At 39.7% G+C, this 27,662-nt stretch overlaps 1 long non-coding RNA gene across 1 annotated transcript in view; it reads right to left on the reverse strand.

Moving 5' to 3' along the window:
* LOC142366097 (uncharacterized) overlaps window positions 1-27,662 on the reverse strand; it is a 55,507-nt gene that overhangs the window by 1,447 nt on the left and 26,398 nt on the right. Inside the window, exon 2 of the long non-coding RNA XR_012766716.1 lies at window positions 15,445-15,547. This is a non-coding gene — a long non-coding RNA (uncharacterized LOC142366097). The remainder of the gene's footprint in view (window positions 1-15,444; window positions 15,548-27,662) is intronic.

The following is a 27,662-nucleotide window of genomic DNA, read 5'->3' on the forward strand; positions in this document are numbered from 1 at the left end:
GCAGGAAGCTCTCCTTCATGCTGAAATAATTACAAATTGTTTTGAACAATGGTAGGTGCAGAGCCAATCTAAAGGCACCAAAAATCAGGTATAAAATGACCCTTTGAGTTCAGTTAAAAAAAAAAAAAGCACTATTATAACAGCACTCCTAAGTCCAGCGGATGATTTTGTCTTCCCAGTTGAAATAAGGAAATATTGCTTTGGCTCATTATGAAGAGCTTGAAAACAGGTCACAAATATCACACCCAATCAAACTGCTGCTTAAGATTTTTATTGTAAAATATATTCAGTGGCACCCGATCAGAAATTAAGCTGACTGTAATCAGTAAACACACAGTATGTAGACACCCAACATTAATATTACACCGAACCCAACAACATACTCTTGGCAAACCTCCTCTAGTGTTTTTACTTTTTCCTGATTAGTTCCCCTTGTAAGGCTACGTCAGTGTGTGCGCACTGTGCTACGTGTCCACACAGCCCACACAGATTCTCTTGCACCTGTTATGACTTTTACGCCTCACACGACATAGTTTATTTCAGTGCAAGGACATATAATTCTCAGTATGGCAGTACCCGACTTGGTAATAAATAGCGGTTTGGATAGCTATAAGAATCAAAAGGCAAGTATGATGAGCCACATTTTAGAATAGAACATACAGTATATATATGGCATTACCCAACTATTGCATTCATTTTCTGTCTTTCTTGAATTTTTAATGAAGATTAAAATGAATCATGCACTGCTTAACTAAAAGGCTCACAGGCCTGGCTGAAAAGTTCGAGGCATGTTCCCTGAAGGGTAACATCAGCAGCTATAATTACAATCAATATGATGTTTTCAGAAATCCTGCATTTTTATGTCTACTGACACGATGTTTGGCACAACAAGCAGCACAATAGCCAAAAAAAACCTTGGCGGGAATAAATAAATGTTGCCAAGTGTGCAAGTTTGTTACCTGGTTCCTCCCAACTGTGTTTATCCCCTTTGTGCCCAGCGCACACTGGAACGGACTCCAGCCTATAACCTTAAAAAATGAGGATGTGAAACATGATTAGATGAATAAGTAACCCAAAGAATAATATCTACCTTTTTTTAATCACCTACAGGTACAGTGGAATTTATTACCACAAAGCTTGTCATTTTCTCAACCTGTGGAAATGAGGCTTGTTGAAAGTTGAGATACACTAATTGTATTTTGGTGAGACAAATAAAATACATAGAAAATTAGCATAGATATAGCCACATTTAAAATAAAAAAATTAAAAGCATTATATACTCAACCTGTACTGTCTATGAAACCAATCTGTCAACTTCTTTGGGGGAAGCACATTTGACTGTTTACAACCGTTTGTATTATTTACCTGATCATACGTTTTTCTTGTTTTTTTTGTTAAAACCACAGCAGTCCACTGCAGTACACCTCTGATGACGTAAAGGCAAATTCTGGTAATGTTGAGCCACTTTAGCAGTTACAACACACATGTTAAAAAAAGAATCCCCTGGTTCAATAAATACATCAGCTATATCATTAGATGGGAAGTCCTTTGAACATAAGCTTTGGAGAAGATACAGATGAGTTGGATTATTGGTGTTAAGCCCCCTCAAAACCGATCTCTTGAAAATGCCTCTCTGAAAACCCATCATCAAATACTGCCATAAAACTGCAAATGTCACAGTTACCCCAAACACAACACAGGTAGCTTTGTTTTTGTCCCAAACAATAGCACTTTGGGCATCCAAACTATGGTCTTTTTTCTCCCCAGAGGCCCGATGAATCCAAAGGCAAAGATCTCTTCAAACAGCGGGGCAACTGGCAAGAACACTTGATATGGGTACAGAATTCAAAGGCCTAACTCATGAAGCCACAGTGTATTGATCTTCATGCATTATTGAGGCCGCTTTGAGACCAACTGATATTGGAAGGCAAAGCTTACATCCCTGCGCAGCTTACACGCTAACATGTCCACTGGACCATAGCAGCAATAAGCAGATGACAGGCTCGGGTGATAAACATATAGATAAAACATTTATTATGGTATTGCTGCCCTCTGGTTGATAATTGTCGACATGATTATATTTGTAATGCATAATAGAGACGTATGTGTTTGTCAAACACAGACAGACTTTAATCTTAAATAGATTACAGGCCACTGTGTCACTGTGTGCTGTCGGGCTTTTTCAGGCTGAATCGTTAAAGTAAATCCACTGAATGCTGCATGCCTCGCAGCATGACGTCACTGGTGGCGCTTTCAGCAGCACTGGCAACACCTAACCCTCCAGAGAATGGAGCTTTACTGTCACCCACAGGTCAATGTCAAATGAACCTGAATGTGCAAACAGTGACACCAGTGATTCCACCGGGGCGCACAAAAGCTGGCCTTAACTGCACACCACTCTACAGAGGACATGGTGTTAGGGACACAGAGGAGTGGGGGCGCAGAGGGAAAAGGTGCGAGTGAAGGGCTGATGGCGTTTTGAATTTTGCAGTAACTACATTTAGGAGCCCGCTTGAAAAACTTAGTTTTGGAGGTCAAGAAGACCAAGAAAGATTTTTTATTTTTTTTATTTTTCATTTAGTCTTCTTCTTGTGTCTGCATTTGTGTGGAAAAATGAGCAGTTTCTAAAAACACACGGCGGAGGCAAATCTCTTTGTGAGAAGCAGAGTTTTCCGTATTGTATAAACTGGTAGGAAATAGAATAATCATGTGACAATTAAAACGCAGCAAATCCTGATTTTACTGCATTTTATTTGTATCCATCTGCTATTAAACAAAAAGTCAAAAATATCAACGTTGACGGCAACTAAATTGACTAAAAACAGGGGTGTAGATGAGCTAACTTTTCACCCATAAATTAGATTTTCAAATGCATTTACACTGGTGTTTGCCTGAGTGTCATGTACAGAATACAAATGTCTCCCACTGTCTTACGTGCATATTTTTTAATCAAACTATTCAAATACATTATCCTTATTCATGCACACACTGTGACACAAACACAAACACAACATGCCTGCGGCGCCAAAAATTTGTATGGCAGAGCAAATGCAATTTGCTTTAATTTCTGAGAGAAACCGCATGCCTCTCATTCACCTGACTGATGCTTCTCTGCACTCTGTGTAAAACGTTCAAATGGAGACAGACATGCGTTTGTAAGGCCTATATGTTTCAAAGCCGATTCCCATAAGTAAAGATGTTTCTGAGGATCCTATCAAGCAAAGGCAGATGGAGTTTGTGAAATAGGGGACAAAATTAGGTGGTTTTGTTTTTTTTTTTCTAACTGAAGAGTCGTCTCTGCTCACATCACACCTGCCTCTGTATTCCTGAAGCAGGAGGCTTAAAGGCTGCCTCTCCAGTGTTCCTGACATCTTGGCTCTGTTAATTGCAACATTTTCAGCCGTATTGGTATTCAGGTTAGGTCCTTGGAACAGATGGCGTTTAACTTTAGATATTATTAACACCTCCCTAGCCGTCAAAATCCTGGGCGGGGGTCACGAGGACAAATTGACGTGTCGGTAAAATTACAACAATTTCCTTAACAGCGTCAAAGGAGGAAATACAAATTGGGGTGGTTTTCCAACTGTCACTGTTTTTTTGTGTGTGTGTGTGATTTCCTTCCATAACCAGCCATTGTCTGCTACTGATTTCAATGCACCATTATTAATGCGATGTGTCTTTTTTTGTTGTATGTGTATAAACTATTGTACTACTTACACACATGCTGTATCATTTAACCTGAAAACAAGTTTAACAACCAAACAAGAAGTTAGTTATGGCTTTTTTTATATATATATATACTCATGTGTAACTTAACTTGCCAATGAAGTTACTGGTAACCCTAATGGCATTTGTTCCACGTGTCCTTTTGCACAACCTTGCAAAATAGTAGGAACAAGTGCTTTGACGAATGAAGGAGACACCTCTAAATTCAAGGTTGTGCCCTTTTACATTGTTTCACATGTGTCATTTTGATTTAAAGTAATCTAAACTTTAAGGTAAACCCTCCCCTTAATTATATTTTGTTGCCCCACTTTGAAAATCATAAGTATACTTTAATGCTAGACCCCTAGCATCATTGCATCAATTAAAAAGATATTTGATTTAAAATTGGCTAAATTATTTAAAAGTCGTTGCAAATAGATGCATCCTGGTAAACTTTAGAATGTATATGTGTGTACATGTGAATCTGCTTTGAAATATATCATCTACAATCAAGACAGGAAGTTCAGGAATTCATTGACTTAAGTATGTCCGACGTCATTTTTTTAAGTGTTGCAAGTGTAAACATAGTCCTAATGGCCCGATTTTCAGTAAAGGTTTCTTACATATTTAGCCATCTGCAAAAAGAAACAGAAGAAAGCAGCTTGGAATTTGCCAGTATTACTATACACTTCTGCTTTACAAAAAGTTGCACACAATACTGTTTTTTTGTGGCTGTTACCGGTTTCTTTTTCTTTTTCTGTGTACCGGATCTGAACTTTGGAGCATGCACAGAGCACCTAGACAAGTTTGAGTCTTGTGAAGCGTATACATGCAGGATTACTTTGACTCCCAACCGCTTTATCGAGTTGAATTAGTCTCGCTTTGAGAAGTTCAAAGTTTGTAAAGTTGGACTAACATGTTTCTATGTGTTTTCATAGTCTGGTTTTGGTTGGACTAATACAGACACTTTTGGTTTGTCATGTAAAAGCACTTGCTATTCTCTTCCCCTGTGGTTTTAATCTTGTTGTCGACCAATGTAAATGTGCAAGTGAGAGTTCATTCCTGCAAGTGAGAGTAATTCAATGATATTTGTTTGATTTTATATCTGTATCTGCTTTTGTGAGGAAGCGAGAAATATGGAAAATTTATAGTTTTTTTTTCTCTGTGTGTGACAGAGAGAGAGAGAGAGAGAGAGTCTGAGTGTGTATAAGAAAGGGAAAGAGGAGAAAAAACTAGCACACTAGTATGAGTTAAAGCGGCCAATGTTCCTGAGCTTGCTCTGACATGTCACATTGTATTTGTCACATTTGAAGGGAGCGCTCCCCTCATCCCTGGTGTCTTGACCCTGCTGTCGGATGGTGCTGTCTTGCTCTGGCCACACAGCCGCCGCCACCACTGGGATTGTGGGGCACGAGATCATTGACCCTCAGCGACCCCACAAGCAACCTCTGGGGAGCCAGCGAACTCCTGCTCATCCCACATGCTGTATATTGAACTCACAATGTTGTTTGAGACGGGATCTGTGCAAGTGTGCATGAAATTTGCTAAATGTCATATCTTGCATCATAATTTAAAATCCTGACTATAATCAGTCCTTTGCACCTGATTGCTTGGTACATACGATGCTGGGAAACACTGCGAAGCACTCTACCACTGAAAAACGACAGTTCTGGCTACAGAGGAGGTTGTTACTCTATGAATAGAGATGATTGCAGTCTAGCTTCAGGTGAGTCATCTGCTCTCTCTTTTCAGTCCCTAACAGGTGCAAAGGTAACTGCTTTAGTTACCTTGGAGACAGCGTTTCGAAAGTGCAGGCGAATCCGCTCATTGGTTAGCGGGAAAAGGTTAAGCTTTGCTGTAAATTGCACCTTGTGGCACCGTGGAAAATTATATATTCTTACAGACTTAAACTTCCTGTGAGCCAATTTAATGATTGCTGCTTCATGGTTGTTTGCCTTGTCTTTCCAAATCATTTTCAGTTTGAAAAACAGCTGTGCGTTTTAACTCGAGGAATTTGTATTTGTGATGCGAAAATGCACCGATGCTGTGAAAAATGAAGAAGATGGCTCGGACACACAGGATATGTTGTGTACTTGACACGCTGGTGGAAGACGGTTAGGCCGTTGTGTTTAATTTCACCCCTCACACAAGTTTAACTTACATTGTAGAAAGCAATCAGAATGTGTAAAGGGTTTGGGGATCAAGTTGTTGTTACAGAAAGCTTCAACAAAAAGTTATTGCCAAACATCACTGGGAATCTGATATGTGCTGATATTTGCTTTGTTTGCTTTTTTTATGCAGAAAATTGGGAGACTCAGAGTCAACTGCTGGATTTCAGCGAGAACATGGTGGGTGTCCTCAAAAGGAGAGTAAGCACCTCTGTGACACTTGAAGATGCCAGTGGAATAATTTGATGCCTCTCAACAATTAGTTATTAGAATATGTTGACAAAATTAAGAAATCGATACAGATGGGACTAGAATGGGATTCAGGTCTGTGTCATGGAGTCAATCAGAAATGAAAGCCAGGATAGGAACAAACACGCACCATAACTCCAAAAGTTTGCTCCGCTGTTTGTTCAATAATCTGCTCACACACCTCTCCTTCTTCTGTGATGGTCACTCCAGTCACGCAAAAGACGTCTTCCGTAAACAGGAGGCTAGGTCACGCGAGACGTAAGGTCACGTGACATTTTATAAAATTCCAACCTGTTAGTAAGCTAGGCTTTGCTGTTGCATACAACTTCATTTCACTTTCGAAAGAAATACTGGACTATGTTTGTAAAAAAAAACGGCAACGAAATTGTGAATTTCCAGAGCGTGTTACTCCACACTCGGCTCTACTATACGGACTTTACGCTGAAGATGCCAGCTGCAGCAGGAGCATTTCCGGAAAGATACTGGCTGGTTTTAAATTCATTCTGGACTCTCTATCCGACCACATGAAGACCTCGGGACACTTCTGTTTGGATTTAGGGACCCTCTACTCACTACCACGTAAGTGTTATGTTGTTTGGAACTGTAGAAGAGGTGTAAAAATAGCGTTTTGTAGCGGCGATACCATATGCCCCACTCTCCTCCAGGCTAACGACTTTTGGCTGAAAACGGTCAAATCAAAATTCTCAAAACACATCAGAATTAAATGATTTTGATGTCAACTCAACGGATGTACTCCCAACATCCCGTAAATTGACCTAAAGTGCATTTTACTCCGGATTATCCCTTTAAAGACAACCTTTACTGGGGTAGGGTTTGCTGTTGTCTGGAGTTGGCCCTGCTAACCTGCAACAATAGTCAGCTTTGCCAGCCTTTGTTTCAGTATCCATTAAACAAGAAGCAAGTGGCAGGCTGACTGAAAAAAGGAGGACATTTCAAAACGTTCTAAAGGGAACAATGTTTTGACACGCTATGGTTGGTGAAATGTAGAGTAGAAACAAGACTTTTGAGCATCTGTTGGGTAGTTTCAACACAGAAACTCACTGCATTGCCGTCAGCTTCCTGGCTTCTGTTCTGTGTGCAGGTGACTAAACAAACTGCTCATTTTGGCGTGTTGCAGGGCTCGCCTCTGTGCTCCAACCCTGGTCAGAGCAATTACACAAATCAGCCTCTGCAGTTTATTCTTGTGAAAGATAAACAGAAGTGCCAGATACCTTAGCAGAGAAGGAAACATATTGCAGACTCTCACTTCTTGACAATGCCATCTACACGAGGGCGAGGTTGGAAGCAGAGTCACTGCCATTTGCTGAGGGTTGTCCCTCACTTTTTCAAATCAAACTAATCACAAGCAGGTGGTCAAAAAGCTGTTAATGTCTTCAGCTGTAATGCAATAGAAATCTCACATTTGTTCAGATATAATTTCACTTGTAATAACCAGTTATTTGTACACCTCACATGGGGAGAATATGTCTAGGCAAGAGGGTTTTTTTTGTACTCTGAATTATATTTATTTTTCCATAAAAGTAATCATGAATATTACCATGATGACAAATAAGTATTTCAACTTTTGTATATAGAAAAGGATTCAAGGTGCACTGTACCAGAACTATTGCAGAGGAGTCAGTGGAAAAAGATGATTAAATAAACTATGAATAACTTTAAAGAGTCAGATGTCTTCACTGCTGGCATAAGAAAGTTGTCAGATGTGAATACAGATCAACATATGCCTTAACTATTGGGTTGAACAAGTGAAAAAAATATAGTCCTGGGAAGAATTAATCTTTGTCAGATTAGTTTTTGCCTGTCTTAAGTTTTTGTACGTCATAATAATTCATACGTTATATCATAGATAAAAAAGATAAAATACAAGATTGGCAGGTCTGTTCTTCTTTATCCTGCTTACTGTGTAAAGTTAATACCCCCAAGGATGAAATAAATATATTTATTTCTTTATATGTTGCTGGATTAGAAAGCAAGGATATTGATCAAATATCTGCCATTTGTCCTGCCAATATTTCCATCACTGCAATAAGAATTCCCTGTGGGATGACTAACATGTAACAGTAGCCAAATGTAGACCCTTAATGTGTCCTTCTTTTGTGGACTTGACTGAATAATTTATGCATGAGTAAAATGATCAGTTGTAAAGCTTTTAGAATCAAGTGCGGTTTCCGTTTGGTTTTTTTTTTGTGTTTTTTTTGCACCGGCAGCATCATCCTTCAGGGGTCATGGCCTCTTCCTTCTTGTATGTTACTGACTTGAAAGTCTGAACTGTGGATGGAAACAGAATAGCAGGGAGACAAATAACTAAAGGGAGACAGTCTGGGGGGGGGGGGGGGGGGGGGGGGGGGCGACGAAGTCAGAGGCAAAAACAGGGAATAAGACACAAAAGACAGAGAGACTGAACAGTGGGAGTTATACGCTGTTTGTCAGCGCAAGGAGAGCAAAATGTCAGTTTTTGTGCTGCATCAGTGAGTGATGACTGCCATTATCCCACCCAGTGGGTATAAGCAGGCAATATTAGCACACTGTTTTCACACCCAAATGGAACAGGCAGAGTTCTCCACAGTGGGGGTACCCAGAGCCAGCATGGGAAATGGGATGTGAAAGCATGCGAGGCATAAAGATTGGTGGGGGTAGATATATACGTCAAAACTGTGGGATAGAAGAAAAAGGGAAAAGAAGAAAGAAGAAAAGGAGAAGGTATCAATGCACACAAAAGACAAAACCAAGAAGCCGAGAGTCAACATCAGAGGAAGAGAAGAAAATGGACTAAAGAAACTGAGTGTCCTTGTTTTTTTTAAACTGTCCAAGCGTTTTAAATATAATGGTCTCTCTAAATGCAGACCGCAAAGTGAGAACTGACATCCACTGAACAAAGTGGCTGAGGCAGATATGGCAGTTTTGGGCACATCAGACGGGTGTGCAGAATTAGAGTTTTAATTATAGACCATGAACACCTCACAAGCTCTCTTAACACAGAGGGAAGCTACTTGTAATTGTTTTAGCTGTATGAATGGGTATGTGAGAGAGAGAGAAAGAGAGAGAGAGAGAGAGAGAGAGAGAGAGAGAGAGAGAGATGTTAACAACAGAATTAATGAATAGCAGCTTTCTTCAGACATGTTATGATTTGTGCGGACATGAAATCTGGAATATAAAGTGGTTACTGTCAGAGAAGTCTCTTTGTCATGACTTTGTCAATTTACTAAAAATGGTAAATTACTCATAATTCCACTTTTGTTTGGTAGAGTACATCTTATGAAGAAAACGTTCTCAGTATGGTTAGGTGCGTAATGCTAAAAGTAAGTATCTGCAAAGCAATTACTTTTAAAATGACATCTCATTTATATCTCAAAGATTTTTTTCCTAATTATTGTGGTCACAAAAAAAATGAAGAAATTCATTTCTTATCGCTTATCTAAGTGAGGACAATTCAGAGTCAAACTTTCCAGTGGTAATTGTATCAAAGACTTTGTAGTTGATATTGAAAAAAGGAATATCAATGTATGTCTGAAGAGTGTACAGAATATTTCTCATAAAAAAAACTTGTAGAAAGACATTGGGTTGACACATCCTTACCGCAGTGTCACTGTCCCTGCTTGTTTCTGTAGTCCATCCAGACAGTGAAAAGAAAATTGTCGGCTATGAGCCAAGCTAGTAGAAACACTTAGATTACAACAGAGAGCTCCGTTGTATGGTTAGGGAGCCACTGATGTGGAAAGGCCACGAAATCAAGTTCAGGTAACTGAAACGCTGTCATCAGTCGACTTGCTCATTGTTTTTCATTGACACTGCAGAGTGTGATCTGTCACATATGTTGTGACAAACACTGTTGATGTTAGATTTGTGCTTAATACGTTGGATGGACTCAAGGGATTAACCAAATCCACCTGGACTGAAGTATGAATCAGGAATCTCTATATTCATTTCCATTAACAACAAATTTAAGCGAGATTGCTTTAATGAGTAATTATTACAATAACTTTGACATCCTTAAAAAGTGTTAAATGATTCTTTATGGGGATCAAGCAGTATGAAATGACACACAAAAAGGTTCAAATGCCATGACATGACTATGCTCTGATCTGAAGCTGTATTTTAGGTTTAATCAAACAAAAACAAACTGGGGGCATTCAAAGATGAAATAAGTCATTCCTAATGTTTTCTATATTGGGAGTTATGGAGTCATACTATGTAACCATGAGACCAAGTGCCATGAGATAGGGATCTTTGTCCAACCAGCAAATCAAGAATCATATGTTTACGATTAACAACAGCAGCCTGTTGACTTTGTTAGACTGTTATCAAAAGCACAAGTTCTGCAAGCAACGCCATGATCTGCACAAACAGTCCTTCGCAATCAAACAAGCAAATCTATGAGACATTTATGAGACATTTCTTTTTTTCATACTCAAACATTTACTATAAACCATGAACATGTATCTGGCAGATTATACCCAGAGCGCAATGTGCAGGCTTTTCATTCCTTTTTATCTTTTAATTGTGGAACCACAACTACCACAATCTACGTCATATACTTCCGTGCAGTGCGGGGTGCACCCCTGTGGTTTTAATTTGTTGCAGGTTTTCCACTATTGTTGCCCTAAAGAGAGGAAACTGTGCCAACCATAATCTCTCAAAATGTTTTTTTTATAACCCAGTGGCCTACCCTGAATTGATCAAGTAAGTCATTTAGAAACGCATTAGCAGATAATTAATGTCCTGTGTAGGCTATATCCTATGTACTGATCAATTTTCCTGCTGGGATAATATAAGGAAATCTCTAAGATGAGCTAAGGAAGTTGCCACGATTAAAGCTTCCTGGGAAGAGATTTATCAAAATGCAAAATACTATGGGACCATAGTATTTACATTAGTAAATTACTGGTTGTGTTTTTAATGCAAACGGATGGGGTAACATTTTGGAAAGTCTGTAAAGTCTGCTAAACTGAGTTGAGTTGATCACTCACCCTGTTCTGCAGATAAGCTTAATTACAAAGATTGTGTGATGAAACAGCAAAAAAGTTTATGTTCAAATCATATCTGCTGTTCAACAAATTGTACGTATTAAATGTAGAGACTGTAGAGTAATTCAAAAATCCTTTTTGACCAGAGAAGTCTACTGCAATTTGCTTTTTCAGTGCAGAACAACTCGACATTCAAGTGAAACAAAATGTGTTTCCCAGATACTTTGAAATGCCATTATTTTCTTGGCACAAATAGGACAACATGCTGGCACCTGCATGTGGCAAAATGAGGCTGCTGAAGTGAATTTGCCTCAGTAAGTGATTCACAATCCCCTGGGCCTTCAATCAATGTTATTTTTCCTCTTAGATTTACAATGGTGTGTGCTATAATGGTGCTTTTTCCTTGCTTCCTTGATAGAGGTGAGAGAATGACTCAGGAAATCAAACCATTATCAGAAAGTGTCACAGTGAGTCAAAGGTACAAAGGACGTTTGTTCTCTCTCAACAAGCAGCCCCGGCGCACAAATCTCTTGAAATGTTGAACTTTCTTTGTCAGTCATGGTTACACTCCAGTGCAGCACAGACAGGGTTGAAATAACAGTAGAATTCAGACAGAAGTGTCTTAGCCATATTACAGAACCAATACATAGCTCAGCCCACATCTCAGTCAAATCACCAGCTGTGGCTCTAGTGTTCAGTTTCTCTTTTTCGGTGTCTATATCTCTACAAAACATGGCAGGAACAAGAAGGCAACAGAGTAATCAAAACAAATGCCTGGATGAAAATTGTCACGCCATGGGACTATTGTTTTTAGTTTTCATGTTTTAGGTCCAGGTTTTGATTTTCAGTCCATGTTTAGTTTTTCTTTTGCCATGCTTCAGTTTCCCTGCACTCTGTTAATTAAGTTCACTCACTTCACCTGTGTCTTTTCCCTCAGCTGCACTCACTCTCCAATCACTCTCACTCCCTATTTAGTTTCCAGTCTCCCCTCTCAGTTTGCCAGATCTTTGTTGCCATTCATGCTACCCATATTTCCTTACCCTACCTTACCTGCCTGCCTTGCTTCCCATGTTTTCCACGTTCCACGTTTTTGCAAGTTAAGTATTTATTTATCTATTCCATGCCAATGTCTTTGTTTATTTTTTCACAGTTTGGTTTTTTGAATCCGGCTTAGCCGCGCCTTTTGTTTGTACTTTGTTTTGCTTAATAAAGTTTTCTATTTTTGAAGTCCGCATCCGTGTCCTACCTTCCCCATCACCCTCAATCCACCCCACCTTGACAAATATATGGGAATGAGAAGATGGAGAGCGGGTGAAAGGTGAGCCTAGAAACTACAATCGACTACAAAGAGTTCCACTTGCAAGAAAAGTGGAAATGAACTGAGGTGGTGTCATCAACAAAAGGAGATTATTTGTTTTCAGTACAGGAGGAGGAGGGCAGACATGCAAGGCACGCTTTATGAAATGAAAAGATGAAGTGGTGGTGGAAGGAAAAAAATTATTTTCATGTCAGTTTGTCTCAAGCACAGATACAACTGTGAATAGATCACTGAGCAGTCCTGCTGAGGTACCAAGGGAGCCAAGGTGCCACGGCTTAAAGTAAACAGTCAATCTGACAACTACAAATGACCATAGCGGTGCATAGAAAAACACATGCACAACTATAGAGAAACGTGAAACAACCATTCAGAAATCTACAGCTACAACTAGATACAAAAACAACCACTAAGAGATGCACAACAACTACAAAGAAACATCAAACAACCATTAAGGAATGTAGAGCTACAACGAGATACAAAACCAACCACTAAGAGATGCACAACAACTACAAAGAAACATCAAACAACCATTAAGGAATGTAGAGCTACAACGAGATACAAAACCAACCACTAAGAGATGCACAACAACTACAAAGAAACAACAAACGACCATTAAGGAGATAACTACAGAAAGACTCAAACAGCAATTAAGAGATGCACGGCTGCCACAAAGAAAGTGCCAAACAATCCCACAGATGTGCCCAACAACTACAGAGAAATGCAAAATAACAACAGACGGATGCTCTTGTAACTACAAAGAAACCCCAGAGACATAGATTAATAACAGAGACACAAAACCAGCACAAAAATAAATAGCAACACTGAAAGTACTTTAGAGACACAAAATATCTAAGCAGAGAAAAGTAAAAATATCCACAAAGAGCAAAAAGTGGCATTGTTAGCCTGAATATCTTGCTCCTATGCAGAGGGTGAAGGCCGGTGGGGGGTACGTCTTTGTGCTCAGAGACTCGTTATTCATAGTTTGTCTCTGAGTTCAGTACGCAACCAAATTCAGTGGGTTTTTGGTTTCAAAATTGTTTTTTGACAGCAAAAAGTTTCTCAATTATCTGGCAGATATAATGTCTCAGTGGTGCAGTTAATATCTTCAGTCAATACCGAACCTATATATTTTTGTGTCTTTGCCTCTTCTCCCATCTTGTCTTTTATTGAAGCAGTGACAGCTTGGCACATAACTGAGAATCAGATTGCAGGAGATGATTGTGCTTTTTTTCCCCCCAACACAACCTGTGAATGCACTCATTGTGCCTGCTATTGTAAGAGCGCTGACAATTGATTTAAAAAGATCTTTTTCCTATTATGTCTGCAAAGCCTGGAGTATGACGTTATCTTCCACCTATGCTCAAGCATCTTTTAAACACTTCCTGCAGACATTTCTGGCATTACTGTTCAGACTGAACTAAATGAGAATGGATGTTTTAGAGTTCCATTTTGGAGAAACGAGGACAGCATATGCCTCTTACTCTGAATCAGCTCCATCAGTTCAGTGAACTCCGTTCCTCGCTCTGACAGTTGAATATGTGTGGGTGACAGTACAAACAAAGGTGAATCGATGCATCTCCCCGAGGAAGAGAAAAAGCGGGGTTGTGAAGAAGACACGGAGTGAGTAAGAGAAGGAGAGAAAAGACTGAGAGATGAAGGTGGCAGCATGACATAGGGAGTGTGACAGTGTCATGCAGACTGGTTTCATCGTTTCTCCCTATTGCCCTGGGGAGATCATTAGCTCACAATATGGAGTCTATCAATCCTCACAGAATACCACTTTCCCCTCCAGATAAATGAACCGTCTGTCTGCCTCTCTCTCTGTCTGTCTGTCTGCATGCTCCTCAGATGTATAGTGAGCATCATAATATTCTAGTTCGTGGGAAGCATGTTGTTTAACGTCTGGCCTTTGGAGGTGTTTCATAGAAAACACAGAAGTCTAAAGAGTAGATATTAGCCTATATGAAAGCTCACCCCGACAGTTTACTGAGGTTTAAGAGTTTCTTTTCTATATGCCGAAGAAATCAAAATACTCATTTAAAACAACCCTGCAACGACCAAAAACTGTAACAGATCTGGTAGCTTACAATTGCAGACAAACAAAAATTTAAATAACATTTTTTTTAAAAAGATAGAGCAAGTAGGACAAAATGAAATTTTAATTGGTCTGTTTTTGAAAATGTGTCAGAAACAAGTCCAATAGTCTCGTATAATATCCATTTTCTGCTAACTCTGGTTTTTGAACCAGGTCTGGTTCAGAACTCAGGAACTTTGTGACAGAACAAACCCATGTTTCCACTTGTTTTCCACAGTAACAAAGGATACATCATCAACTGTGAGCAAATCCTCTTGTTTTCAACCTGGACATGCCCACTGATGTTGGAGGAAAAGCATCAAATGCTTCAAAATTAGATGGGGAAACCCAAACTGAACTCTTTCCATGATGGTTGATGAAAAATGGGTACAAGAAAATTGACAAGCAAAAAAAAAAACAATATCAAGGCTACTGCACAGAAAATATGGAAAACGTGATGGCATTTAGCAATGATCAACAGGTAACCTTAATGTAAATGTACCCTTGTCTTACCCATGAAACATAAGTATACATAATGCATGGATAGATGGGCCGATCTTGCACATTTCTCAAATTCAAGGTGACTATTTGATTGGATTTCAGTTCTATTCATTATCTCAACTAAGGAGGTCATTTGTATCGAAAACACATCAAATTAGCAAAAAAAAAAATTAGCTTTAAAGAAAATGTGATTTTAAGGCCAACTTCTGTCCACTTAAAGCCTCTTCTCTTGAAATACTTTTACAGACTGAATCACGTAGTTTAGTTCAACATTTTAAAAGCTCAAACAGGGCTGTGCCTCCAAAAGACTACTGCACCAGTGACCCGGGTGGAAAGGAGGTGAAAGTGTTCCTAATTGGGGAAGGATGTCACACACACACACACACACACACACGCACACTTGCATTCGTTCATACATACACGTGCACACACATCCACAAAGACCTTCTGGGAGGTAATCTCTCTTCCTGTTCCAGCTTTGCCTGGTCAGCCAAGCGAAGCTGCCACCTCATTGTGTCCCTCTGTACCAAGGCTCTGTACCGTCCTCCTGCAGGCAATGAAAAAGAGGGAGAGAGTCAGTCTCCACCACAACACACACGACTCACACAGACACACGCAGGGATGCACGGAGCCCGATGCCCTGCAGTGCAAACAAAGAGGCTTTAGGGTTGTAGTGTCTGATTCGCTGTCTGCTGTTTTTACTATGTCTGTAAGAGTGTAACACCTGTGGTAGGAGCTTGTAAATTTTGGTCATACAAGTACTTTGCATTGTTGCATATTAAAAGAGAAGGTCTCAGTAGGGCTTCAACTGGGCATCAGAGTCCTCTAAAGATAAAATGAATATTAAAATATATGACATGGTTAATGGGAAATAAACTAAATAAATTGGGTAAAAAAAAACAGTTGAAATGCATTTAAATGCACATGGAAAGAGTGACGGCGTGTTTCATTTCGTTGATAAAACACATCGTTTCGATCCTTTAGAAAATCATATAATATGTGAAAATATTCAGCCTTTTTATTGCTCTAATATATGTCAACGTGAAATGTTGCTGCCATCGTGGGAAAAAGGGAACATGCCATAAATGCGGGTAACATGTATTCAGATTCCAGACACAGAGCAAACAAAAGGCACTTGGAGATCAAATGAAAGGAGACGAGCCCGGCAACGTGAAACACAAACTCATGACTCGTCAATACACGTTTAACAGATATCAACGACACCATAAATGTAAGTTAAAATGATATGTGGGGAGTAATAAATATGATGTATATTTTGATGCCTTTTTTTCCCCACTCATGTACACTATCACACATTTACACACTAAACAATTTCATCATTGAGACTGCATGCAAAAAAGTGTGTGTGTATATGATCATTTTAGCTTTTTTATATATATATTTTTTTTTCCTGCCATAATTTGTTTGTGCCATTGAGCAACCTTTTACTTTCCTTAGTTTTTCCAATTTGCTTCAAGTAAGAGCTTTTTAAAAATTCATTAACGTTTTGTGCAGAACACCTCTGGGAGTCTCTTATTGATTTCTTATTAATAGGTTGTTTGTAGTGATAAATAATTTTTCTCTTAAGGCGCGAAATATGTAAAGTTGGGGTGCAGTTGGTGAAATACATGGCCTCAGGTGCTGCAACCAGCAGAGAGGAAAAACATAAATTTATCATTTATCATTGTTAACCGTCATTTTCTAGAAAACTCATGAATTTATATTGTTGCTCCACATCAGTCTTGCTCCTGGAGTGGTTTGCTCCTTATCGGGACATGTGCTTACATGCATGTGTGTCTAACTGCGAGAAATGAATGACATATCACAGGTGTAATGTTTTTCTAAAATTAAATTCAAAGGAATACACAGTGAATTACACACAGGCATGTGAAAGTGAGACAGTCAATGCATCTGCAAGCGTCGGGGAAAGAGACAGAGAAACAGAAAGAGTGGGAAAAAGAAGTGCTGTGAGTATAAGTTTAAGAATGCGCTTCTGTAACATTGTTTGACAAATATTGAACAATTTAGAATAGACTCGGCAGAAATAGATATAGTATTTCTTTATTCAACTCTTTCTTCCTCCTTCCTGAAGTCAGTGATGCAAGGGTGCTGAACTAACAGCAGCTGTTGTAGCCCCGAGCAGTTAACCTCGAACAGATATGAGGAGTGATGCAGATAGATCTGGCAACACAAATGGGTAGGTCATCAGTCCCATTAGAAGCTGTCTCAAATAATATTTCATGCAGCGGTTTTCAGATTTCACAAGACTCCATCTGGAGCTACGGATTACTTTATACAAAGCCTGAATATGAAGTGTGGAGGGTCTGTCTGCAAAATGCTTACGTTTTGAATAGTCTAAATCAGACAGAACCTTAGTATCAAAACAAGATATCGTACACACCGAGATGTCATGTAGATTTGGTAGACTGTCAGGTGAGCATTGAGAGGAATGTCTACATTAACTACACGGGATACGCCATCAGCATGTCACACAATCCAAATGTCCTAAGAGCTTAAAGAGAATAATAAGAGTTTACACAGACAAAAGACCTGATCATTTGAATACTCTTTTTTCTTATTATTATTGTTTTGGAAGGCATTGAAGTGCCAAATGAACCTACTACCTGCAAAGTGCAACACTACAAAGAATGAATTCAGTCACAGTTAAGTGTTACCATAAAGAGGTGATTCAAGAGTATTTCTCACATGAAAACTTGGTTGTTAAAGGAAACAGAATGGGAACATGCGCAGATTCACCTACAGTACACCCACAGTAGCACGTCTTTAGCAGCCTGGTGACTCTTGTTAATGTGTTACTGAAGCTGCCATCCCGATTCAGTCTATCTATCTCCTTTCTCAAGTTTGTTTACTGCAGCCCGTAACTCATGTCAGCAACAGACACGCCATTCCTCTCTTCTGCAGGTATAAAACTTTTACTGGGCTAACAAACTGCAGCCGTCGACAGGGCCACTGGTAGCCCATGGAGGGGAGGGAGGTACTGGAGGAAAAGAAGAAAAGGCAGGATTTATGGCAGCCTGTAAATTTGTCCATCAGAACTTTCTTTCCAATAAGTTATATTTGCTCTCCTGGCTTTCACAAGGAGGAGTCCAGACTCCAAACCAGTTTTATACTTCAGACACTGTATGTTTGATATAAAACAGAAAACAGGTCCTATATTTGGAGAGAAAAAAACGGATAAACATGCGTTTCACTTACAGGTGAAAATGAGAAGGGTAATGATGAGTTAACATAAATCAAAATGCAAACAAAGCCATGATTTTAAAAAAAAATATCTACCTATCTGCATAGGAAGCTCCATTAGCTTCATGGATTTAACAACGCAGAGAGAAAAAGCCAGAGCATTCAGTAGGCCTGCTCTGTTTGTTGGGTGAGCTGGTGATTATTGTTTATTACCTCAATAAAAGCCACAGAATCCTCACCCTTCCTGTGCACATCAGATATAATGACAGCTTAAATATTCAGAGCTGTGCAGCCATAAAATAAAAATGGAATGAGTGAAAAAATAAAGCGTGTGCTGTAGCTGGCTAGCTTCCCTCCCTTGGGTTTCTTTATTTCATACAGCTCCAGTATTAGATTGAGAAATGGACTAGCATTTAAAAGTAGCAGCTTGGATCTTCAACAATGATGCATAAGGGATAATTTCTTTATTTACCTGCATGCCTTTACCTCCATCCAGACACAGACACACACCTGCACAGCTTTGTGCACACTAATCACATGCCCAGAGGATGTGATATAACGAGATAAACCACAACAATTTTGCACGCGCAATAATTACACCAAAGTATTATACGTACACTGCACCAATTAAGCTAACACAATTAACTCCAGGGTCATGGAGGATCTTCGAGGCTTGGTGAACCTTATGAGGATTTGTTCCAGGTCTCAGTCAATATTCATTTCATATTATTTTGTCGAGTATCACATAACCGTCTGCATTCTGCACCTGTGGAGTATTACCAGGGCCATTTGGCTCTGATTACATCTTCTGTCTCTAGCGAGCACTGTGTTGTGTTGTCCCATTTTCTCTGGCAAACTGTTTTTGTAGAAACACACCATCTCTCTTGCTTTCTCTGTGCAAACCTTTTTTTCTCAGCAGCATACTCCTTTTTGCATCACCTCCCCTTCCATCCACACACTTCACTCTCCTTCTGCCTCCTCATGGCTGGGTGGAGGACCACTGTAGGCAATCAATACCTCACAATATGGCAAAATCATATATTTTTTCGTTTGTTTAGCAAATTCAATTTGGTCCTTAACATTCCACTGGCTTTAATTATATGCCCACGGTTGCAAATTGCAATTTACATTTTTATAGTTTTTCGAGTTAATTAGCTTGTTCACTCAGCCAGACCCGACTTGTTTATGCTTTCCATGCTTCCTTTTTTCATTCTGCCCTCTTGCCTACTGTTTGAGGGCTCAGCTTGTGTGGTGTTTACAATAATAGTAATAATAAGAATAAAAAAAAGCTAAATGTCTCACAATTTCTTCGCACCAAACTAAATAAAACATCAAGTCTACAAACACTTCTTTTCTCAGCCATTTGGAAGACAGGTTGCCGACTACAGTGTGATATTTGGACTGTAACGACGATGTTACGTCCCATTACACCAAAACTTTTAAATCTTTTTTTATGGGGAAAGGCCTTTAAAAGACAATCTGTCTTGTGCATTTCCTAAAACTCTTTTCTTGAATTCCCTCAAGTTCAAAGGGAGTTTTTGAGTCTTTTTACCCTGGCAGAGATCAAAGTTGCAGCTCTGTTAACAGCAACAAAGTGACAAAGACTAAGAGCCACCATAGTGCATCTCATATTGCATTCAGTGTGGGAGTCAGTTGTTTTCACTGCCTGTGACATTAAGGTAAAATGTTACTGAAGTAACTGCTGCAGTAGGAACTACCACGCAGTTTTTAATAGATGGTTGACAGTCATGGGAAAAAGAAAATACACCTTCTTTTGATTATAATGCTTAATGTATCAAAATATGAATTAGAAAAAAAGAAACTGGTCTTTGCTCTCTAAATTGGGTAAATACGACTTCAACGAAACATGGTATCACTGTGTCACTATGTATGTTTACAAAAACTTGGCAGTTTGTGAATGAACTGATCATCAGCAGATGTGAGCAGCTTTTTAAAAGTAAATGTTTTAGTGGCTTGCTGGTCTGGAGCATTCAGGTGTGTGTTAACACAATGAAAAAACATCTGGAAACACCTTGTGAGTCAGATGCGGGGCCGGGGGTTAGCACCGTCGCCTCACAGCAAGAGGGTTCCTGGTTTGATTCCCGGCTCGGGCCTTTCTGTGTGGAGTTTGCGTGTTCTCCCCGTGTATGCGTGGGTTCTCTCCGAGTACTCCAGCTTCCTCCCACTATCCAAAAACATGAACGTTAGGCTAATTGGTGTCTCTAAATTGTCGCTAGGAATGAGACTGTGGTCGTTTGTCTTGTTTGTCACTGTGTGGCCCTGTGATGGACCGGCAACCTCGCCCAGTGACAACTGCGATAGGCTCAAGCCCCCCCGTGACCCTGCTGTTGGATTAAGCGGGTATAAAAGATGGATGAATGGAAGTCAAATGTGAGCTAATGTAGCATAATGGTTATTTTTCCTGTATCACACTTAACATCATTGAAAAAAGTAGTCGTAATAGTTGTCATGACATTTTCACCTCATGTCATCGTCCCACTGTGATCAATGTGTTCCTAATGGCAGCTACAACAAGCTCCCACAAGTTTCACCTTACGACTTGACAGGAGTTATGTTTTTAGGTTAGTTCGAATAAAACTACAAGGTGAAAATCTTCAGGAATGGCTCACTCGGCATGTTTTGCTCATTATAATTTTTTTTTAGCAAATTTAAAAAAAAAAACCAGATGGGCATGTTAGCTATGTTCAAAACTTATTTTAATTCTTGGGGGATCATTAACCTCCTCTCTCTATGTCTCATTTAGTTTCTTCGGGTAGCGCAGACTGCCATCACTGATTTGTTGAAAATTTGCTTTTTTTTTTTTCAAGCACCTGTTTGCTGCTGCTTGAGTTGATGAACAATGAGCTTTTCCTGCACCTCGATAAAGTTTCCTTTGCCATCCCAGCAGTCATGTAAGCCAATGAAAACAGAACAGTGTCAGAACCGTTTAATTCTATCTCATTAGTCAAATTTTGAAGAGTACTTCAATGTACAAAGACATCAATTAAACAAACGTGTTGGGGCTTTAACGACTGATTAACCCTTGTTGTCAAAAAAATTATATATCACTTTGAGTTTTCTTTCCCTTCCCTGTAATCCCTTTTTAACACAAAATTAAGACAAGGACAGATGGACTGCAGTAAAATGTTGGTGTGGGTCTGCACACATATCTCTGATGGCTGCTACAGTTTGCACCAGTCAAAGTAAAAACAATCTCTTGTTGCAAAGCACCTTTACATATAAATCTTCTATAACCATAGAGTTTGAAAGTTTTATACCTGTCTTCAAGTGCACAGTTGCCCAAGAGACTTTTTCTGCAGTGCTAACCCCTGTCAAAATACAGCTGACCTGAAACATTTCCACATACCCCTGTCAAAGAAAAGACAGAACACATCATCCACTTTAGTTTGAGTTTCTTACTGCTTTGTCCTGACCTGGTCCACATTTATTGTACAGTTTAACCCCCTTTTTCAGTTAGCAAATGTCCATAAAGGGGAGATGAAAAAAAAAAAAGAGAAAGAGATATTGCAAGAGACGGAGCAAGTCTTTGAGAGCAAGACAGGAGGAGAAAGGGAGAGTCAGTCGGAGCGGCAATCAGCTGAGCAGACAGGCAAGTCACCTCTACTGTCACTCACCACTCCCCCTTGTGACTAGAGGACTGAATGAAACAGGGCCATGGTAGTCCTCCATGTTGTCTTCTGTTTCATCCTCTTCCACTATCACTTTTCATCTTCTCAACAAGACATCAGACATTTAGTCATGCGGCCACTGTGGAGCTGGTTGTGGGGGACCAAGGGTTGCTGGGAGCCAAGAGACCACTGACCTCCATTACAACACAATTAAATGACTCGCGTCTTCCTCTGAGAAAGCATTTCCGCCTGTTTGCTCAGTTTATTTCAGCTTCTTCAGCCTCCTTATATTCAAAGCCATTCTTTTGCTCCTCATTAAAACATCACATCCATTTAGCGTCTACACATTCGAGCCTATGCTAATATACCGAACAGCATGTTGTTATAGTTTGAGTGAGGCTGTTACTTCCAGGGCCCCCTTAAGGCAGAGAGGACAGACGTGGGGCTTAAGTTCATATCAACCACTAATTGGGGTTTTTATGTTGATAGAAATTATGTTGGACTTTCAAAAAGCTAACCAGACCCTCTAGCTGGTGGCAAAACATCAAGGAACAATAAGTTATAGCCTGCTATAAATGCTGCAATGTTTTTTTTTAAATAGGGCAAGTAGAGGCAGGGAGAGCTTGATTTAAAAATCAGCTATCAGATGATTTCATGGACCAGAAAATGAAAGCACATTTGTTCTTCCTATGAACTTTTAGATACCACAGAGCAAATGAATGAATCAATCCGTGTCTTTAACACTTGATCATTCTTTTAATGACTAGTTACAGTAAGAACTATAATTGTGAGATTTAAAAAAAAGGGGAAATTGTTGCAGAATAAACTACCAATAGACAAAATTAACAGAAGTATATAATTGATACATAGGGATGTTGGGATATTCTGTCCCACAGATTGCCATTATAGGCGATGTTTAGATGAAAAAAGCTCCTGGTTCTGAGAGAACAGCATTTGAAAACATACAGAATCTTTTAAAGCAAACTTTTCTTTCCTTTATGTTTCCAGAGCTTGTAATTTCCACTCAATCGTCTTAACCGGTGATGTTCTCACTTCCACCAGAATTCCTCCGTCTCCTCCAGTTACAGACTGCTTGTTTTTTTTGTGTGTGTGAGCCCAGATGCATCTTTGAATTCTGAATGCTATACATCTCATTTTCCTATCAGCTCTGTCCTAGATTTGTTTTAAAGTACTTTTCTAGAGTCCTAACCTTATTTTGGGTGACACGAAATTTCTACTGCTTCAACTTTTCTGTCCTAAATGGTAAAAAAAACAAAAGTCAGACAAGGGAACGCAGCCAGGACATAAACCCAAAAAGAAAAACGAAATAAGATAAAAACAGAATATTCTCTGCCATGGGGGATAGAGGAGAGAGGCTGAGGACACAGGGTGGAAGGCAGAGGAGAGCCTCTGACCTGATGTTTGAGCGCCTATCTGCTAATTAGGGCTATTCGCTAACCAGATGCTTATAATTAAATTTACATGCAGCAGTGAATAGCCGGAAAAAAGAACAGATCCATCAGGAGGCCAGTAAGGAGGTATTGAGCGACCATCACATGGTGTGTAAAATACACAAGAACATAAAAAGCTCATTAAGAGAGACAATAAAACGAAGAGACCCCCTGAGCAATTGTAACACCATCTTGATCTGTGCTCTGGAAGCATCCGTCCAACTTGGCCCTGCTCATCCTCTTCTCTCTTCTCCCCTCACTCTGTATCACGAGTCATCTCCATCTTTCAGGGGTTTTTTGCTCACGTCTCTCTTCAGTCGTGTTTGCATTCGACTCTGGATTCAAACTCCCATCCTTTAACTCCGCCCCTGTTCCATTGAGGGTTCTTTGTGGTCATAAAGGCTTCATGTGACTGCCAGAGGCAGGAGATGTTTGGAGGAGAAGAAGAGGGAAAGAGAGAGCAAGCCTCTCTTTACTGCAGTTTTGGCACATTGCACAACAAGTTGATGGAACTAGCTGCAGAAAGGAAACAACAACAACTCTTCGCAATAGAAATGCCCTACTCATTCACTTCCTCCTACTTTGATGCTCGAACTAGTTCATTATTGCCCAGAGCTATTTAAATACACCTAATTAAAACAAATGTAAAGTAGATCATTAGTCAAGAGATGTTTGCTTCCCCTTGGATGGGAACTGGTGTGCGCCCGCAAACAAAAGGGCACCCTAGATAGCTCTGTGGTCACTTACCATTAAGTTATTTACCAGATGCAATGCTATTTAAGGATTAACTGGCGTGAAAATACCATCGCTGATTTCCTATCAGTTTTCAAAAAGCAAACAAGCGCTTTAATTTCCAGCAAAACACTGCGGCTGGTTGGCTGTGAGCTGATCAAACATAAAGCATATAGAGGACCAGACCTTAAAAAGTAAATATCAAAGGATCTGAAACCCAGAGGTCTAATCACTGTTATTTCCCACAAGGTCTTCTTGTGTTTTGAAGATAAGCAAACAGTGAAAAAGAAGTAGAGGTACAGAGAAATCACAACAAGCACTTACCAAAGCTCAGGAAGTGAAACAAATATTCTGATATGTCATATGTCAAAACTAATACCTGTAATTATTGTTGGATTTCATTTGGGTTACTGTAAGCCAGTTGAATCATTGCTCTTGTTTACTGGAACAGAGTCGTGATTAGTTTTATTACTCTCAGCTGGGTTATTCAGGAAGAGACGGGTCAAAATATCTGCCGTGAAAACAGTCTACACCAATGAAAACAGTATTTACTGCATGCACATTAAAAAAAAAAGATTTTTTTATATGACAGCTTCCTAAAAAAGAAAAAAATCTTATTTGTGTTATTTTGTTAAATGTAGACCCACTACAGTTTACTGATTGTCCCGGAGTTGGTGTTGAAGATGCCATTACTTGCCTCAGCAAGCCCACTCTAATCTGGGAAAAACAGGCAGCAATGTAAGGATCGTGTCCTTTGATTTCTCCAGTGCTTTTAAGAAAAATTCAACCTCTACTGTTATGAAAGAAGATCCAGAAAATGAAGGTGGACTCCCCCACGACAACCTGGATTTTTAACCACCTGACAAAAAGACATTCACTAGTGTGCTGTGTGTCAGTTATAATTTCTCTGGGAAAGCGAAGACATGACCTTGCCTAACTCTGACTAGTCCTCTCACTAACTTGTACAAGACAGCTTCATTAAATGGGTTGGTGAGGTTCACACACAGGACTGAAGGCCCTAATGTCATACTGATGTTTACTCCATGATGACAGGCAACAGAACATATTTGCACGTAGCAGAGGCTCACTGTTGTGTCAACTGAATATGACAACATAGTCACGATATGTCATCACAGGGCGTTCATCCTTTGCTAAGTAGTCGGCCTAAATAAACAGCAACAAAAAAAAAGTGGAAAAAAAGAAATTAAGAATATACCCACCTCTCCAGGCACAACAATACCACTGCATATAACGCACTGCATTATCAAGAGTAGGTCAAATCAATACTATGGCCACAGTAATGTATCGTGTTTAATCCAGCTAAGTCACTGTGACGTCACCCTGATCAGTGGAAATGAGCTCCGTTTTATGACATCTTGATGAGTTGTGAAAGTAATTTTTTGACTTTGTCATTTATGAGAGAAGTTTATGCTTTTTTTCAACAGGAGGGTTTTCTGGAACCACAGCCTTGTGATGTGTTTTCAGTGAAGCTGTGTAAAACATTTGAAACATTTAAAGACGATCAAAGGCAATCAAAGTAATGTTAAGAAACCACATTTATTATGTGTCTCTGAGATGTCTCCTGGATTTGGTGTGCGAAGCAGATTAAGGTCACCCTTATTATCTACAGAAGCACTGCATTGTAGGTCACATTGGAGTAGTGAATTGCTTTAGCTTCCAGTCTGCCATAACCGGCAGGGAAGAAGAAGTACTGTTGATGAAAGGGAGTCTACAATTCCAAACTCTTCCAAACCCGTCAATCAGGGTAAAGGACAAGTAGTCAGGAATAAAACAGGAACGGTTTCAGTCTTTGTATGGACCACTGTTGCTGAAGTTACGTTTCCTGCAACATTGCTTAGGTCATCTTTTCTCCTAATCGTCAGCATCCAACAATCCAGTATTCAAACTCAAATATATGTAAACTAAGACTAAAGTGACCTGGGTTCATCAGTGCTTCTTAAAGGAATCTGACCTGATCTAGACAACAGAAGTAACACTTTATATGTAAGTTTTCCTCACTGAGCAACAAAAAAAAGATCCCATTCTCTCTCTAGTAGCATAAAGACTTCTGTCCTGCGTCGGCCTTAAATGAACCATTGAAGAAGCAGACAAAACACCTACGAAACTAATGGCCTGAGAGCATGATACATCCTTTCAAGGCCTTCATTTCCATTCTGCTCTTCTCAGAATTTCTCTCCAGTTTAGGCAGTGTTCCAAGTGCACACCTCGATGAGTCTGAAGTTCAGCCTTCCCCACAAATCTTTGGATTAGTTTGATCCATGTTGCTGGCAGTTACACTCCCACAACAGGTGCTACCAAGACTCTGCCAAAAGTATTTGCAGGAGCTAAATACAAGTAAACCTTTGCCGTTTTTATTTGCTTGTTTACGTGTCAGCATTTGTGGCTTCACAGTGAATGTAAACCTGATGATTGAACCGCACTGGAGGGATTGAGGAATGCTGGTAATGAACAAGGTGGAATTTGTGAAAGCATCACTGCAGACAGAATTAGAGTCATGGTAAAGAGACACAAACACATATTTCTCATATATTCACACACATCAAGCCACAAGGAACCTGTTTCCACTGCCCACAGTCTGACAGGCACTTATATGCAAAACGCACACACCCACTCACAAATTATGCATGCACAAAGAGAAAGAAGCAAACACCCTTGCAGTTATGGACTGCAGCACGCCAAGGTCCAGCCCCTATGGACCGAGAGCCTGAATAAAAAGTGTTTATCTGACAAGGAGCCTACGGTTCAACTGACTTTTAAAACAAAGTCGATTCGTCTTTTTTCTTTTAACTCATGCAATCTATATGTTTTTCCCTGAGGGGACACAAAATAAATAGGAGAGGAGAGGTATTGTTGGGACATGAGATAATTAACAAGCTCAATCAGTCTATCAGTACACTCCCCTATTAGATATAGCCACCTGATGCAAATTAGCAATAATTAAAGTGGAGCTACGCTATTTTCGTCTATCATTGTCTGCCAATCATTTTCACTTATGTGAAGAATAATCACCACCTCCAGCATTGGTTTGTGTACAGATTCCTTCCATATCTGTCATTGCAGAGAAATGAGACAAAGCAGAATTTATTACCACATATTTGATTGAAGTGCCTGATGGTGTGAACAACCTCAGTGCAGTGTGAAAAAGAATACAAATTACACCGCATATGTGCAAACCAGGCGAGAGGTTAAAGCAAGAGAGATAATTTAAAGGTGCTCGAAGAGGACATATACTTGGTCCTCCATTTCTCCTTGATATTGTAATGAATCTCCGTGGATTCCAAACACGCCCATAAATTTTCATAACTGGTGGGTGGACCATGCTTGGCACAGAAAGTGAACAAATGGCTCGGTCTCAGGCATCATGAATATCAATGAAAGATGGGAAATGATTGCCCTGACTGAGGCAGCATGCAAGCAGATCCTGGAAGCTTCCCGACCGTAAACTGGATCAGAAAATGTCCCAAAGCTCATGAAGACTGTCCGCTGTCATTCCTCACTTTGCCGTGATTGTATCGTTCACATTGTTTACAATAGAGGTCTAATCAAGTGTGTTTCTGGTAACACTGTTGAGATGTAATCAGCACCTTGCTGATTTTCTGTATGAATCTTATAATGTGTGGTGTGACAG

The sequence above is a fragment of the Odontesthes bonariensis genome, chromosome 17 (assembly GCF_027942865.1).
Source record: "Odontesthes bonariensis isolate fOdoBon6 chromosome 17, fOdoBon6.hap1, whole genome shotgun sequence".
Lineage (NCBI taxonomy): Eukaryota > Metazoa > Chordata > Actinopteri > Atheriniformes > Atherinopsidae > Odontesthes > Odontesthes bonariensis.